This window comes from Sus scrofa, chromosome 3 (genome assembly GCF_000003025.6).
Source record: "Sus scrofa isolate TJ Tabasco breed Duroc chromosome 3, Sscrofa11.1, whole genome shotgun sequence".
NCBI classification, from domain to species: domain Eukaryota; kingdom Metazoa; phylum Chordata; class Mammalia; order Artiodactyla; family Suidae; genus Sus; species Sus scrofa.
This window is the reverse complement of record NC_010445.4, coordinates 118,794,937-118,808,781: the sequence shown is the minus strand read 5'-3', so window position 1 is coordinate 118,808,781 and position 13,845 is coordinate 118,794,937. Positions and strand designations below refer to the sequence as shown.

At 41.9% G+C, this 13,845-nt stretch overlaps 1 long non-coding RNA gene across 1 annotated transcript in view; it reads right to left on the bottom strand.

Moving 5' to 3' along the window:
* Positions 1-13,845, bottom strand: part of LOC106509893 — a 164,770-nt gene that overhangs the window by 123,849 nt on the left and 27,076 nt on the right. The window lies entirely within an intron of this gene.

The following is a 13,845-nucleotide window of genomic DNA, read 5'->3' as shown; positions in this document are numbered from 1 at the left end:
ACATGGCTGGGCCCACCCCAAACCAGGAGCTACGACCATTAGAGTCACTGTTAAGAATACTGCTGGAAACAAGGAGAAAATCATGCAAGGGCAACGAGAGGCGAAACTGAAAGAAGTTTGAAAGTCCTGAAATGAAGACAGAGTGAGGGAGGAGAATACAATATTGGAGCCTGGGAGCCCATGGCAAGCGAACATTCTAAGAAACCAGAAATTATTGGTGATCCTAGAGATTATAGGCATTGAACATCTATCAAATGCCAACTCACTGAGCTAAGCAATACGTGGATTATCTAATTTACTTTTTCTTACAAAAACCCAAAGAGTGGGCACTACCCTAAGTCCCACTAGAAGAAAGTGAGTCACAGAATGGTTAAATATTGCCTATGGCCCCCCAGTTCATTACAATAAACCCTCACTCTGTCCCCTGTGCCACCAGGTTGAAGTAACGTGGGTGGATCTCATCTCTCTGTGAGTACTGGGGCAGAAAGTACTGTGCAGACAAGGACTGAACACAAGACATGGAAAATGTGTGAAAAGGAGGAGATAGGAAAAACACCCCCCAAACAGGGCGCAGACCAGCCCTAGTCAAGAGTGGCTGCCTAGACTCCCAGCTTGTTGCAAACTCACACGCCCCCAGGCCCTGAGGGTTTGTGTCACGCCATGACAATAGGCTGTTAACAGCTCTAAAGACTTTGTACACATGGTGCCTTTTCTTCCCAGCCAGCTCATGAGCTCCCTGAAAACAAAGATCCTGCCTGCTCCTGCTGTTTGTCCTGTGGCAAATGAGGGTGTCCTAACCATTTTCAGAGATCATCCCCTGGCTCTGTTCAAAGTCCCAGTGCTCCCACCCATGTACACAGAACCCCCAGGGCTCTCCAAAGGCATCGAGCCCTTAGGTGTAATCTGAGAACCACCAGCAGCATTAAATAAATCCCTGCCGCGGGGGGGCAAACACTTCCCTTTTCCTCTTCCCCTATCTATACAAGCAACCTTCTCCAGCTCAATCTCTATTGGGGTCTTTGTTGTGTTTATTCCACTCAGTTTAAGCCAGAGGCAAACAAGAGAAAATGCACAAGGAACCACCTAGCACAGTGCATGGCATGCTCTCAGGAACTCTGTTTCCTCCAATACTGCTCAATTGGAAGGGTGCAAACTTTTGTGTTTTAAAGGGCCCCCAAATGACTGGGAAGTGGGTGGTCGGTCCCATTGCCAAGAAGCCTGCTTCTCATCCCGTGTGCAGACTTGCTGTGTGAGCAAGAACAATACAACCTTCGGGCTCTCACCTCTGGGACTCCCAGATGGCTCCTCAGAGGTAAGGAGCAGAGAGCTGAACTGGTCCACACCCCTAAATGCAGCCTCAGCCTCAGAAGAAGCTGCTTCTGCGTGGCTGGTCTGAAAAGGAGGGTCCTGACCCTAGAAAATGGCAGATGTTGACAGTTGCATAGTTGAAAACCTCATACAAGTTTCAAAATAGCAAGAAGGGAATTAAAGACATTCCCAAATCCAGGGGTCAAAGCAAGCTAAGCTATGAAGATGGGGGCACAAACAAGCAGGAAGGGGGTCTCCGAAGGTGGGCTTAGTGAAAGAAAAGTAGAAATGAGAGCTTTCTGAGTACTGTCTATACAGTATTTGTCAAGCATTTTTAGGAGATATATTCTCTTTTAAGAATGAGATATGTGGAGGGCCCATCGTGGCTCAGCGGAAATGAATCTGATTAGTATCTGTGAGGATACAGGTTCAATCCCTGGCCTTGCTCAGTGGGTTGAGGATCTGGCAATGCCGTGAGCTGTGGTATAGTTCAAAGACGCAGCTCGGATCTGGCATTGCTGTGGCTGTGGTGTAGGCCAGAGGCTATAGCTCCAATTGGTCCCCTAGCCTGGAAATCTCCATATGCCAGGAGTTTGGCCCTAAAAAGACCAAAAAAAAAAAAAAAAAAAAGGATGAACTATGCAACCCTAACCCTAACACAGATTTTAAAAATTGGTAATCAGTAAATTAATACATTTACTAATTATAACAATAATTAAGAACAATGAAATTAATTTTATTAGGACGAAAACTTGAAATGGAAGACGACAGTTGGTTTATATCACCCACAGCATCTATTTCAATATTTTTTTCTTGGTTCTATAGTTTCCAAGGAAAATATAAATCCTGGTCACAGAGGCAAGTTGTTGCAAATGATAATAGTTCTTTTTAACCAACTGCTTTGCAACAGGATGATCTTCAATTAGGCAACAATGGCAGGAAAAGGTTTATTTCTGAAATTTGTAAAAACATGAGTAAATATGTCTAAGAAGAAATCAAATTTGCATAAATCACTAAAGGAGAGAGTTTATTGGTTTAAAAAAAAAAATCCTCAGTCAAGAATATCTATTAACATTTGCCACTTGATGTCAAGGATTGAAATTGGTTTGGAAGCTTGACCAAAGTGACCTGTCTTAAAAGTTTCTTTCTGTATGAGGTGGCCATACAAGCCAAAGAGGCCCCTGGTGGGGAACTGGTGAACAACCCAAGAATTCAAGTTAAGAAGAAAGAAACTACATCATCTTCAAACCAACCAAAAGCCTAGAAGTTTAAAAAAAATAAAATTTAAAATAAAAGTAGAGTTTTACAGGCTCAAGATAAAACTCCAAATATATCATTTATTAGCTGTGTTAACTTTGGGCAAATTATTTAAAATTTGGGGGCCTAAATGTTCTTATCTATAAAATTGGGATACTAATTTTCTTCCACTTAATTTTTACAAATATTAAATGATATGCAGTGTGTACAGGCCTGGCCATTTAGTTATTCAGTAACTATGAATGAGGATGGAGCAAGAGTGACCTGAGAGGGTGGTTGTCTTAGGAACCTGGTCCAGAGTAGCCCCTCTTCAGGTGGCAGAAGGGAGGGAGAAAGAACCAACAGACTCCTTGGTTCTTCCTGCCTCCATGGGGATTGTTAGAGGAGACAGAATAGAACCCAAATGAAGAGCTGGAGAAGGTAGAGGCTGAGGGTCACAAAGGCCAGGAGATGCTAGCAATGAGCACAACAAGTGCAAGGAGGACCCCTGTGCCTTGGTGATCGCTCTTCCAGGATTCCTCTGCATGCAGATTTCTGCAAATAGACATCCCCTACTCACTTCCCTCCAAACATCTACAGAAGAGAGATGGCAGCGCCCATGTCAGACTCTACAGCAGATGGAGCAGCAAAGGGGCACACCAGGGCAATGCTGCTTGGAGGTGTCAACCCCAACTCTATGCCCTGAACACACATACACTGTGAGGTCACCACTTCATTAACAGGAGTTCTGGGCACCTCTCCCTGTGATCTCTTATCTCTTCCCAAATTCAAATAACTGCCTGCTTCCATTCACTTATATGATTCCTAGAGAACTTGCTTTCCATGTTCAGCCCCGCTGGGATCTCTTCTTCAAACAGGATCCTGATGTTTCCTTGCCCTAGGTTATTTACCACCACTATAGCCAGCTGACTCACTCCATCACCTTACGCTGTCAGGTCTATCGAATCCCTGGTCAGAGATGAGCCAAGATAAGATAAAAGGGTAGATGCTTCAGGGAGAGGAAGAAAATAAGGCCCCAAACATGGCACCTTCCCCACAATGCGCAGGAAGGAAACACCCCTCAGCGTAGTCTGATACCTTCTGTTAGGCAGAATTTGTTGAATCCCAAAGGTCCTCTTAATTCCCACACTGCCAATCTATGACTCAAAGCTTTCAGTCCTGTGAATGAAGGGCCTGTGGGCATGTGGCTTCTTGTTGGAACAATATATCAAAGGAGAGAATCCACACCCCCTTCTAATGGATCTCTTAACAAGCTTACTTAAAGATCACCGATTCACAGAGATCATTGTCCTGGTGACAGCGAACTGTAATTGATTATTGCGACTTAGATGCTTAGAGAGTGATTCATTAGGGCCCCATCATCTCTGTTATTTTTAATGGGGAGGGTTGGGTGGTACGTAAACATTGGTTATGACAGGCAAGAAGAGAGCAAACAGACCAGAGAGAAAAAGAACCACAGAGGTCCCTGCAAGGTGAAGCCTTTCTTTCCCAGAAGGTTAAGGTAATTCTGTCAGAGATGCTCTTCCAATAATTGCACTGACTCAAAGTGGGTCCTAAGCAGTGCCAGACCACATCACCCTCCCAGGCATCTCAGAACATTGAGCAAAGAACTCCACAACAGACACAATTAAATGAATGGCTGAGGGAGCATGGCTGTACTATTTCCAAAGCGTACTCAAGTTGCCTATGGGACATCCACAGCCCAGTGTATGGTCATGCTAATCTTTATTGAGGGTCAATAACCAATACATGTCACTCTACTCCTTATCCTCTCTTTACAAGTAACATCACAATACACCCCAAGGAGCTTAACTCCTTGCTGTATGAAAAAAAAATCACTTCATTACGATCTCTAGAAGAAAGCCATGTCTAAGTCACCTCGAATCCATCTCATTTCTATCATAATGCCTGGCACATAATGGGTACGCTGAATTGTTTACTCAAGTACTAGAACCTGGCTGTGTAACCAGTATTACCCACCTCACCAAAACACTGTCCCTTTTTTTCCCAAGATCAAATTAACCATTTAAATCTCTATGCACATTATCAGGATATCCAGTTTCTCTTTCTTGGGATTTCCTTGGCCTAGAATTGCCTATGAGTCCAGTGTTTATTCATACCAAAGGGCTATTCCAACCTTCAAACTCCAAGTGAGAACTAGAGAATTAGACTTGTCCATGACTAAAACCCCAGGTCCTTGCTACAAAGATTTCTGTCACAAATAGCTATATTTGGGCACACAGCAGTGATCACACCACTTCTAGTCCCAAACCAGGTGCAAACAGCAGTGCTTCTTTCAGAGAAACATTCCCAGGTACCATACTCCAGTGTTGGGCTTGTCCAAGGATGTCCCAGGCTTGGCTTCCCCAGGTTTTTCCTATACCCGCACCTGTCGGACCATGGCTCCATGGGACAGAAGGGGCTGGATAAGGGGAGGAGCTCCTAGCCTTGTCCACCAGTTCTAGGAGAGACAGACTTGGTGAAGCCACAGAGGTTGGCCTTACATTAATATAACAAAGTTGTCACTCAAATGTCGTTTTTTATTGTGTTGGTATTTTTCTGAAAGCAATAAGATCTGCTCCAAAATATTTCTGTGATATCACCTAAAAAGAGAGAAGTTGGCAACTTCAAATGGAAACTTTTTCACTTTTTTCTTCATTTTTTGAAGATCAAAACTTTTAAATGAATCACACTTCTCAGCTTAAGGCACGGTATCGTCATCATTCTATACATCCTCTCCTGCTATTATTTTTCCCCCTGGGTACCCATTTCTGACTCAATGACCTTCTAACTCCAATCTTAACCATTCTCATGTGTTTAATCCACCTCTTTTTGTTTTTGTCTGTTCTTGTAAACTATGTGCTGTTTTGTGTAATCTCATTCTTAGTTCTTAATTATGCACTGTATTTTAAGGTCCATGGATATGTAGCCCACTGCTTCTAACTTACAGTCTGGTACCCCATGATATGCAGGAGTTCTCACTGTGGCTCAGTGGTTAACAAGCCCAACTAGTATCCATGAGGACTTGGGTTCGATCCCTGGCCTCGCCCTCAGCATTGCGTGAGCTGTCGTGTAGGCCGGCAGCTGTAGCTCAGATTCAATCCATAGCCTGGGAACTTCCACATGCCACGGATTCGGCCCTAAAAAGACAAAAGACAAAAAAAAAAAAAATGCAACCCCAACTTTAACTATTAACTCCCCAAGGGCTGGACACCGGTTTACCTCAAGCATCTTGCACCGTTAACAGTGCTGCCATGCTCATCCTAGTACCGGTTGCCTGTAGATGTGTGGGAGCATTTATGTGCTGTATCACAGAGTATGAGTACACTTCATTTAACTAAGTACTGCCAAGTTTCTCCGCTGGTTAGTCTCATTCCCCCCAGCAGAGCATGGGATTTATACAATACCACTCTTTGTAACATGTCTTACTATCTGGCAAGAAAAATATCCCCTTTTTATTTTTTTATTTTTATCTTATTTTATTTATTTATTTATTTGCTTTTTAGGGCAGCATATGGAGGTTCACAGGCTAGGGGTCGAATTGGAGTTGTAGCTGCCAGCCTACACCACAGCCACAGCAACATCAAATCTTAGCTGTGTTTCGACCTACACCACAGTTCACGGCAATACCAGATCGTGAACCCACTAAGCGAGGCCAGGGAACGAACCTGCAACCTCATGGTTACTAGTCAGATTTGTTCCCACTGCACCACAATGGGAACACCCATTTTAAAAAAAAAAAAAAAATTCATTTAGTTATTTGTGGCCCTTAATTCTTCTATATACATTTAGAATATCTTTATCAGGTTATTCAAAATAGCCCATTTGAGTTTTAAGGGAAATTGTATTGAACTTGTAAACTAATTTGGGTAGAAAACAGCTTGATAAGATTGACTTGTGTACGGAACAAAGGAACGTCTATGTCTCTCCATTTAAATACATCGTCTTCTGTGTATTCCAATAAAACTTAACATTTTTCCATAGAAATCTTGTGTACTCTTGATTACGCTACCTCCTAGATACCTTATAGTTTTTATTGATATTATGAAGGTTACCTTCTTTTCTTATTATGTTTTTAGTTGATAGTTGATGATTGCGGATGAAAAATAATGTTAAGTACATGTAAGCTGATCTGACAGCAAACTTACGGAACTCTCTCAATTAGCTCTAATGGTTGGTCTGGATTTTCTTTTTCTTTTCTTTTTTTTTTTTTTTACAGAAGCTTCTTTTAATTTTGTCTTACCAATTACTTCACTGAGCTACAGTTACAACAAATATTCCTTCTTGAAATTTTTTTTTCTCTTAGCTATATGGAGATTATAGATTTAAAAAACTGAACAAGTCACTTTTTTAAGAAATAACAAAGTGGGGAATAATGGGAACCAAGAAGAAAGATATAACTCTGTTTTAATACAGAACATGTTCTACATAAAAGCTACAACTGGAAGTAAATATTCTTGTTTCTTAGAGATTCATGAATACTGCTGAGGGTAAACTTGGTTAACAGTTGCACAGATCATGTTACACATCAGTGATAATTTAAAACAAAAATTATAGGAGGGTTTATAAAAACAGGTCTTTTAAAAGCTGTGCTAACAAATGAATTTATCTATAAAACAGAAACAGACTCACATACATAGAGAACAGATTTATGGTGGCCAGGGAAGGGAGGGTGGGGGAAGGATGGATTGGGAGTTTGGGATTAGCAGAGGCAAACTATTATATACAGAATGGATAAACAACAAAGTCTAACTAAATAGCACAGAAAACTAAGAAAACACCTTGTAAAAAAAAAAAAAATGGGAGAACATTTGTTACACAGCAGCACTGACAGTTGTAACCACAAGGATAGTCACTTAGCCCAAGTCACCTGGGCAAAAGGCTAACTATTGCATGTGGTCAAGAAATGTGTGATGCCACACTGTTTCCTCTTCTTAGGCGTTCAGTTCCACATCCTTCATCCTTTGTCATCTTTACACCTTTGGCTACAGTATGCACAGGTTAAAGTTATCCCAACTGGAAACATTCAGGAAGAATGCTCCCAGTTCATTGAACTTTTGTCACTTTTGCTGGGTACATTTCCAGCAGTGGCAGATGTTTCCCCTGTGCTATTCATAGCCTTCCGCGTGTTTCCACAAGCAGGAAGAGCCCTGAAGCAATGAGGGCTACCTCTAATTAAAAGCAGGAATACTATACACTAAAAGCAAATTCAGTTTGGAATGATATGTCACAAGCTTCCAAAGCCTTCTGCGGATTTTAAAATGATTGTGTGATCCTGATCACACAGAGGTCATTTGGAAGAGTCATATTCATTCATGCTACCAAAGCCTTTTCCTGATGCTTTTCTTACAGCCTATCAAAAAGCAGTTGGAAAGCCTCGGTGGCTCCACCCAAGAGCAACATGAGATTCCATTCCCATCTTGGACAAGGGGCTGAGAGGTCCCCAATTTGGAGGGAGCAGAGAGGTCTGCCATCACCAAAGCTAGCTCCCTGAGGGGCAAAAGGGAAGGAATGACTAGGACTGGGACATGAATCTTTCTCAGTCCTTTTAAGACAGACACATGCTGCCACCTGGTTCCCATTACAGCCTCAACGCAGTGAGTCTCGCCCACTGAGGCACCCAGGTGGAAGAATGAAGCTGAAGCCCTGTGTGCTTGGAGCCGGGAGAATGTTCCCAGCATATCACAATTACAGAAACATCTGTGCCCAACAGCTTCCAGCCGAACTGCTGTGAAAATTTACAGTGTTTGATTGCTTTCAGAATTTCTCACTTCTCAGCCTGAGGCAGGGTGGTCTCAAGGCTGCCAGTGAGTTGCTACAGGAAGTGAGAGAGATCACAATTTCCAGGGTTTGGATGAAATGTGACATAAGGATGTGAGGAGTGAGAATGGAGTCCTGCAGGCTGTGGGCTTCCATCAACTGATCATTTCTTCCTTTTTCAGTCCGTCAACATACTTGCTGAGCATGGTGTGAACTGACTCCACAATGGATCAAAATCTGAGTAAGCGGTGGGCCTCAAAGAGCCACCAAATTAGTGAGAGGTAACCAATGGTTCAAAATGTTTCAGATCATAAGAAATGATTAATCTGGACACCAAAAGACCCCAATGAAATGGCTATCATGCATCATACTAAACGTAAGCAATTCTATTGATTCTGTAAGCACCGCCTGGAACAGCACTACTCTAATTAAGCAACGGCAGCCTGGGATCTTGCTAGAATGTAAATCCTCTGACCCCCATCCTGACCTACAATCTGGGAAGAGGGCCCAAGAATCTCCATATTAAAAGCTTTAAGTAAAAGCTGAGTATTAAAAGGTGATACTAAACCTTAAGAAGCAATGATCGAGCATATAGAAAAAAACAAAACAAAACAAAACAAAAAAACACAGGCAATCCCAGGTAAATAAAGCACACAAAACAACTCAATTTGCTTTTTCTAGGGGGCCAGGGGAGACAGACAAAGGGGACAGACTTGCTGGTGCAGTTGTAGCAAAGGGTCATGGCACTCAGTGGTAGGAGCTGCATAGGATTTGCGAGAAGTAGTTAGAACCAGCAAAGGGAAGAATTGATAGAAAGTCTTGGAAAATCACAGAGATTATGCAGGAGGGTATTTTCTTAAAACACTTAGACATTGTTCATATATAATGTCATGCAAAGACCGCGTAACAATTAAAGGGTAAACTACCACTGTGTGGTGGGGAAAACTGGCCAACAAGGCCTCTGTCACAAATTACACAAGATCTGCCAACCATCACTACCACCCTACTCTACTATGAACCACGGATTTTCACTTTTTCCTGCTTTTAAATGTTGGAACTTTTTTGTGATGTTTAATTTTATATGTCAACTTGACTGCATCACATCAGATCCATAGATAAACATTATTTTAGATATATGTATGAGGGTCTTTCTGGATAAGATTATCATTTGAATCGGTAGACTGAGTAAAGCACGTGGCCTTCCCAATGTGTCTGAGTATTTTCCAATCTGCTGAAGGCCTGAATAGAACAGAAAGGCAGGGAGTTCCCTGGTGGCTCAGCAGGTTAAGGATCCAGCATTGTCAGTAATGTGGCTTGGGTCACTGCTGTGGTGTGGGTTTAATCCCTAGCCCCTGAATGCCATGGGTGTAGCAAAAGAACAGAAAGGCAGAGTAAGATATCATTTTTTCTCTTTCTGCCTGTTTTTGAGCTGGAACATCAGTGTCTTCTGCTGTTTGCAGACTCAGATTCAAAACTGAAACCATCAGTTCTCCTGCTTGCTGACTGCAAATCCTGGGACTTAGCCTCCATAACCAATTGCTTACAATAAATCTCTTTTTATACATAAATACAAACACACACACAAATACACAAAAATCCTTTTGGTTCTGTTTCTCTGGAGAACCCAGACTAGTACACCTTTGTTAAGCAAAATGCAGAGAAGACAGGTAAGCAAGCTGCTTGAGAAGTTCCCTGGGCCTCCAAACCCTTCTATTTCCAGCGTTGATGGTATCCAAGAAATCCTCAGAGATTTTAAACAATGAAGTTAAAGAAATCTGTGTCTACTCTTCACACATTCTAGTTCACTGCATTCAACCAGCCAACACATATATTCCCTGCCCATCCCAGCTCCTTTCTGGTCAGTCCTGTGGAAATAAAATAGAGCCTACTAGTTCCCAAGTCATTTTAACCATCTCTTACAATCTCCTTAGGAAAGCAGGTACCTTCACAGGTACTGCCACTGTTCTCAGTATATCCACATTCCTCCTTGGGACAGAGAGTTCAACAGTCTAGTCCTCTGAAGATGGGGCCCAATTTTCTGATCCAATCCTGAGCTCTGTTCTGAGTCCTACAAGAAGCAGAGGCAAGACACTCCACACCATGGGCCTCTATGATGTGTGATGGAAACTCCACGAAGGCGATATGCTTTCTAGAGACTTCTACAACCACCACCATCTGTCCCCCACTCGCAGTCAGGCATTATCCACTACCGATGATACAAAAGTTCTCATCAGAGCCACTTGGCAATTTTATACTGAGTTGAGCCTCTGATAACAAGACAGTAATGCTGATGCTTAGGAAGTGGCCAAACTTTATACCTTCTGATTTCTCATGACATCACATTTTTCTTTCTGGCTCTTTTTTTCCAGATTTATGGAGGTATAATTATGACAATGTAAAATTATTTTACAAATAAAAATTATATACATTTAAAGTGCACAATGTGATGGCCATGAATAAGCGAATTAACACAGCCATAGTTTCACATCGTCACCCTGTTTTATACCTGGTGAGAACACTTAAGCTCTATTCTCTCAGCAAATTTCAAAAATATGATAGAGTATATTTAACTATAGTCATCATGCTGAGTTCAAATGACTTGTCTTCAGATTAGCTAGTTCTACATTACACATGATCAAGTCTGTGGCTGAAGCTCCCTACTGAGTTTCTCAGTTCAATCATTGTATTCTACAGCTTTAGGATTTCTGTTTGATTATTTTGTGTGAGTGTGTGTGTGTCTTTTTAGGGCCATACCACGGGATATGGACATTCCCAGGCTTTTAGGGGTCCAATAAGAGCTGTAGCTGCAAACCTATGCAACAGTCACAGCCACAGCAACTCAGGATCTGAGCTGCATCTGCAACCTACACCACAGCTCACAGCAGTGGCCAGATTCTGAACCCACTGAGCAAGGCCAGGGACCAAACCCATGTCCTCATGGATACTAGTTGGGTTTGTTACTGCTGAGCCATGACAGGAACTCCATGTTTGATTCTTTTCATGGTTTCTATTTATTAAATTTCTCATTTTGTTCATGTATCATTTTCTTGATTCTCCTGCTTCTTGTTGAGCTTCTTTAGGATGATTATTTTTAGTTTTTCAAAGGCAATCTGAAGATTTCCATTTCTTTGGGATCAGTTACTAGAGCTTTATTAGTTTCATTTGATGGTGTCATGTTTACCTGATTTTTCATGACCTAGTAGACTTGGATTGGTGTCTTTATGTATCTGAAAGAACAAACACCTCGCCCACTCTTTATAGGCTGGTTTTGGCAGATAAAGATTGTCTCATGTACGATCTCTGTGTGAAGGGATTGTGTCTTGAGCAGGACTGGAGCTGGATCATTTGGCTGCTGCTAGGTCCCTACTGGGGTCTGTAGTTGGTAGACTAGTTACTAGCAGCCTAAGCAGGTGTGAATCTCGCCTGGTCCCTAGGAAAACAACTGCCTCCAGCCCCTTGGTCAGCGAGGCTGGCACTGGGACAGGGTCCACTTACGGGTCTGCAGCTAGGTTTTCAGACAGTGGGCCTCTTGCCAGGTGTGAAGGAAGGCATGGGTCCCATCATGTCCCCCAGGAGGGCACCTGCTACAGGCAGGGTGGGTCCCTGGATGAGCAGAACTGACCCCAGATTAGGACTGGGTACAGCTTGAGCCACTTCACAGAGCTACATGAGGGTCCACAGCCAGGAGCCTTTCTGTGGGGGGGATACAAGCAGAGAACCTCCTATTTTATCACCTCCCTGACATCCCATTTCTCTGCTTTGGTTCAAAGATCCCTGATTTGGTAAAAGATAAGGGGAGGTAGGAACAGACATTGACAACTGTGCAAGAAATTATAGTTTCTCGTGTGTAATTCCTGATCTATATCAAAGGATAATTTTAGATTTGATAATGCTTATTAGGGTTCTTTTGAGGTGGTTTGGGTTTAAGTTTCTGTTGGTTAGTTGGGTCACTGGTTTGGGAGAATTTTGTTTTGATTTTTTTTTTTTGGCTGTTGTTTTTGAAACCATTGATCAGAAGGAAAACAAGAGTTAGAAACAGAGAAATGAAGAGGTGTGTAATGAATTATCCTAAAAATAAACTATGGTCATGTATTTAACTTTGTAGAAACAGGAAGACTTTCTCTCCTAGCTTTAAATTTTTTCCTTAATTCTATCACCATGCAGGAAAAGCAGAAAAAGAGAAGAGAAAGGCATACCCATTATGTCTTTGACAACAAATCTGGATTCAGACCCATCCTAATTATGCGCCCAACTTATAATATTTAGGGAATATAAACAAGGAAAAATAGACCTTAATTTTTTTTTTTTGTCTTTTTTTTCAGGGCCACACCCACGGCATACGGAGTTTCCCAGGCTAGGAGTCCAATCAGAGCTGCAGACACTGGCCTACGCCACAGCCACAGCAATGCCAGATCTGAGCCACATATGCAACATATACCACAGCTCACAGCAACGCTGGATCCTTAACCCACTGAGAGAGGCCAGGGATCGAACCTACATCCTCATGGATACTAGTCAGATTCCTTTCTGCTAGCCATGATGGGAATTCCTTATTTTTAATTGTCAATGGGAATTTTAAAATAATCTGTGAAAAAAAGTTATCTTGGGCTATTATACAGAAGACTTATTCTATATTGTCCTTGACCTAGGAGTCAGGGTCATGAGGTGGCATCAATCCCTAAGACATACAAGCCTGTTTCAAAGAGAAGAATACAACATGTGAAAGCAGAATTAGCAACAACAAAATATCAGTCTTTAATCAGAGCAGAGAGATGTAAAGGCCCTTAGAGAGCTTCTAGAACAGTCTTCCCATTTAATGAGTGGGGAAGATGAGAATAAGAGGAGAAATGGGCAAAAAACACAAATAAACAAGCAAACATAAATAGGCACCTTACCTAAGAGAAGATACAAATAACTATAAACATATGTAAAGTTGATCAATTTAATTGGAAATGAAAGTTACTAGTTAAAACAACAAGAAGAGGAGTTCTTACTGTGGCACAGTAGGATAGGTGGTGTCTTAGGAGCCCTGGGACACAGGTTTAATCCCTGCCTCAGCACAATGGGTTGAGGATCTGGTGTTGCCACAGCTGTGGCCTAGATGGCAACCGTGGCTTGGAACGGATCCTTGGCTTGGGAATTCCATAAGCTGTAGAGTGGCCAAAGAAAAAACAAAACAAAACAAAATAAAATAACAATAAGACATGTTTTGTACTCACTGTATTGGCGAAAAGACTTAAAATCTGACAATACTAAGTGTTGATGAAGACACCGAAATTGACTCTATGAGTCAGTAAATGGGTTTACACCAAATGTTAGAAAGCATCAAGTTGAACATACACAACTCTGGTCATCCCGTTCTTAGACACACACCCTAAAGAAACTTCGGCAGATGTGCTCTAGGAAAAAAAGTCTAATAATGTGCATAACAGAACTGTTTGTAATATCAAAAAGCTGCAACAACCCAAAAATCCATTGAGAAGAGAAGGACCAAATAAAGATGAAGTCATATAACAGCAT